Source organism: Limulus polyphemus, unplaced genomic scaffold (genome assembly GCF_000517525.1).
Source record: "Limulus polyphemus unplaced genomic scaffold, Limulus_polyphemus-2.1.2 Scaffold969, whole genome shotgun sequence".
NCBI lineage: Eukaryota > Metazoa > Arthropoda > Merostomata > Xiphosura > Limulidae > Limulus > Limulus polyphemus.
This window is the reverse complement of record NW_013666579.1, coordinates 305856-309899: the sequence shown is the minus strand read 5'-3', so window position 1 is coordinate 309899 and position 4044 is coordinate 305856. Positions and strand designations below refer to the sequence as shown.

The 4044-nt window shown below is 35.3% G+C and overlaps 1 long non-coding RNA gene across 1 annotated transcript in view; it reads left to right on the top strand.

The window, feature by feature from the left end:
* Window positions 1-1143: 1143 nt before the first annotated feature.
* Window positions 1144-4044, top strand: part of LOC106461482 — a 63479-nt gene continuing 60578 nt past the window's right edge. Inside the window, exon 1 of the long non-coding RNA XR_001290925.2 lies at window positions 1144-1537. This is a non-coding gene — a long non-coding RNA (uncharacterized LOC106461482). The remainder of the gene's footprint in view (window positions 1538-4044) is intronic.

Genomic DNA, 4044 nt, shown 5'->3' with positions numbered 1-4044 from the left:
TAGACAGACAGATAGGCAGAAGATCAATAGATAAACAGTAAGACAGGTAAGGAAATAGAGTAGTTTATATAAATATGGCATAAAAGAATCTACGACACATCAGATAACATTGCGATCATACTAGATGACATCGGTTTGAAGTTTTAATTTATAGAAAAAATAAGATATATTTGGTGTTTTTTTATAACTTTAATAACATTCAGAAAATGACCAAACTATTAAAAAATATCACATCTTTAACCGCTTTTCTAAGGTCACAGCATGTTTCCTACCTAAAAGTCACTTTATTTCCAGAATTATCTATGTAAAATGCCCGTCATTTGTTCTAATATATAATACATCTTAATGCGTACATAAATACCTTTAAATCTTTATTTTGTACATTAGGAAATAGGTTAGTCTTATTTCCAGTTTCATTGCACTTTTGAAGAGCGTATATACATACATATATATTTAGTAACATAAACAATACATGAATAAACTTTTTACGTGATTTATAGCTTTGGCACGTATTGGAATGTTACACTATGTAGTAATGCATTCGAAACTTCGAATTTACAAATTAAAAACAAAAACACGACAATATTTATTAACCACCAATAAATGAAACTTGTTGCTAACTAAATAAAAATATGAATTATCCTGAATATGTCTTATGATTTATTACTGGTCAGAAGTTGTGTACATGTTGCTGAAGGAGGGGTTGGGAAAAAAAAGTAATTATCTTTCCAATACTTTTCAGTGAAGAAGAAGAAGAAGAACAACAAAAAAATTAACTTATAAGTGCTAAGCCTTCCGTACCGTGAGACATAATTTATGAAGAATAATGCGTAAAATTTAAAATCATCTTTGAAGCCGAACACAATTATTGTGCCTACAAATTTTACAACTTGTTCTTCTCATAAAACGAAACTTGTACATTTTCCTCCCGAAGGTTTTGGCTGAGAACACTAGTTCATAGAGAAGACCACAAGTTCTGCTTTCTCCTCTATAATCTAACCAAGACTTCCGTTATTTCAAAACTGGTGCGTTGAATGGGTGGCAAGCAAATAGTGCTGTACCAACTGTACAAGCACCGTTCGCAAGAGCGGCGAACAGCGTGCGGCATCCTGTCTCTCCAGACGGGAGGCGGTGGGCTTGTCGCGGCAGCTCCTCCATTAGATCAGGTAGTGTATTATTAGGTAGGGAATTAGCGCCCGCTACTGTCGTCATCGCCTTCCGCCTCGATGAAAAGCTGTAAGTAGTGTTCGAGGTGAGCGCGACATAGCGCTGCTGATGTCGTTTGGTTCGAAACACCTAATATTTATTCGGTAACTTAACGTAAGTTTTCTCTAGATTCCATTTTCGTTTTCATGAATATCAATGGGAATTTTTAGATCAAGTTTTGTACGCAACAAGAAAGAAAACACCTAAACTTTCGGATAATGTCAGCTCAGCCGCTTTCTGAAGCCGTGGAAAATCAAGCCTGTTAGCTACGAAGGGAAGAAAGTTTCAGCCGTGGTAGTCGACCCTCGGGCTGGTTGGTGTCCTTCACTCGGTGAGTATAAACAGAAATGGAGCTTTTGTTGGCGATTAGCAACAGAGAAACTTTAAATAGTTTTGGCAGCAGGGAGTGGGTCTCACGTGGAGAATCTCTTCAAGATGCACCCTAATCCTACACCCTTGCTAGAAGTGGGGCGTCATCCCTTGAGTCAAAGGAACTGGGGTCACGAACTCGTATTTCGTAACATCTCACGTTAGATACCCACTGCGCGTGCCTGCTGTCAAGATATTCTGTGCAGACATAATATACTAAATAACCTGAGTGACTAGATGACGAGAGACAGCATGGACTAAATATTAAGCAACAATAAGCACCCCGATTATCCGGAACGGCAGCCCGCCAAAGTATTATCTTCCAGCTGAGCTCGACCTGTTTGTCGGCAGAATAAATTGGTTTTAATGCATGAATACCTAAAAAGAGAATTAGAATATCCGTAAAAAGTCATAATCATAATGCGTACCGCTATAATCCAGGAAGACTTTCTGTCATTAAGCATTATCTTAGTTTGTTTGTAAAATACAGTCACATGACTCAAATAGTCAAACGTAGTGTATGCAGCTATGTTAAAAATAAACGTCTAGAAATAAACTCCGTATTACAGGGCCTGTAATAAATAATCACCGTATTATGTGACTTCTTTAAATAAGCACCGTGTTACGTACGTTTCGAACGTGTGTACTCTTCTTGTCGAAACAATCATGTTCGTTAATTGGAATGCAGGCCCTCTACAACATGAAAATTATCCTTCTTTGTCTCAGAATATCTTGCTACGCAGTAGCACAGAAGCGTAAAATGCAGTTTGATTCTAATATAAATAAATGTTGTAGCTTTTGTTTGAAGTTAAGCACAAAGCTACACAGTGGGCTACCTGTGCTCTGCCCATCACGGGCATCAAAACCTGGTTTCTAGCGTTGTAACTTCGCAGGCATACCGCTGTGTAAGCAGTTGGCTTAGAGTTGTTTCTATCTATCTATTTGTCTGACTTTCTGTATATCTATCTGTCTGTTTATATGTCTAGCTTTCTATCTGTTTTTCTGTCTATCTGTCTGTCTATTTATACATCTATCTATCTGTTAACTGAGAATTATTAATGTTACTTTTACTTAAAGCTACTTTAGGGATGTAAAGAGAATACCGCCTAGAATGACAAGTTACATATTATATATAGCAGCTTCTAAGACTCCGAAAGCTTGCATACATGTTGTAAATACGCAAAGAAAAGTGCAATAGTTTGTATAAGTCATGTAAGTGCACAAAAGGTTGTAAGATTGCACGAGGACAAAACGTGAGTAAGTCAGTAGATAAAAACAAAAAAGGATAATACATGCGGAATCGGTCACAAGAAGAAGATCCCGGATATTAGAAAGAAACAATGAAGTATAAACGGAATTTTATGTAAGAAATAGATTAGAATTAGTGAATCACGTGCAAAATACTACAGATAGATTAGAATTAGTGAATCACGTGCAAAATACTACAGATAGATTAGAATTAGTGAATCACGTGCAAAATACTACAGATATAGTATAGAATCATTCAGAAGAAAGTGTTATGACTGTATGTTATGTATTTATAGCATAACCGAACATATCATCACCGAACTTCAGTAATTGAACTGGAGTGTAGCTGCATACGTTTCATGTTATTACGAACTTTACATTATCAGAAATTCTTAGTCGTATGCCGGGTACGCGGCTCGGCCCTGTTGTACACTTCTGGATTTCGTGGCTAGCGAGCCGGCTTCGATTTGATGCGATACCACAAAGATATTCATCACATTTTAGTCTTACGGATGCGTTACAAAAATGACAGTCCATACCTTAGCATGAACGTTTGGTGGTTGGGGGCTACTTTCTGGGTGCCTTTCTTCTGGTCAGTAGTTCAAAATTACGGACGGTGACTTTGTTATAAAACAAATTCCTCTTCGTACTAAGATTCTACGCTAGCTTTCATAACGCTGAAGTTGTATATTTAAAATATTAAAACGTTTCTTTTTCGCCATTTTTAGTTTTGACAAATAATATCTTTTTTTATTTTACTTCGTGTATTTTTATCATATATTATGTTCTTATTTATTTCTAAACCAGATCGATGTTGTTTTCACAAAAATAGTGGCTACTGTCATTATTACGTGAAAACACCTCAAAAATGACAAAATTATTACAAAAAAATTGTCAGTCAGTAGAAGTCCTCATCATATGTATATGAAAAAAACATACAAAAATCGCAGGACTACAACTGTTTTTGACATATAAACCGTGAGTTGGTAAATGTAATGAAAACTATAAAACGTTGAAACTTAGATTCATTATGAATACTCTGCCTAACCAATCTATCAAATATAAAACGTTATTTATGTATTAATTATAACTGCTAGTATAGTTAATAAGTTAATTATAACTGCCAGTATAGTTAATAAGTTAATTATAACTGTTAGTATAGTTAATAAGTTAATTATAACTGTTAGTATAGTTAATAAGTTAATTATAACTGTTAGTATA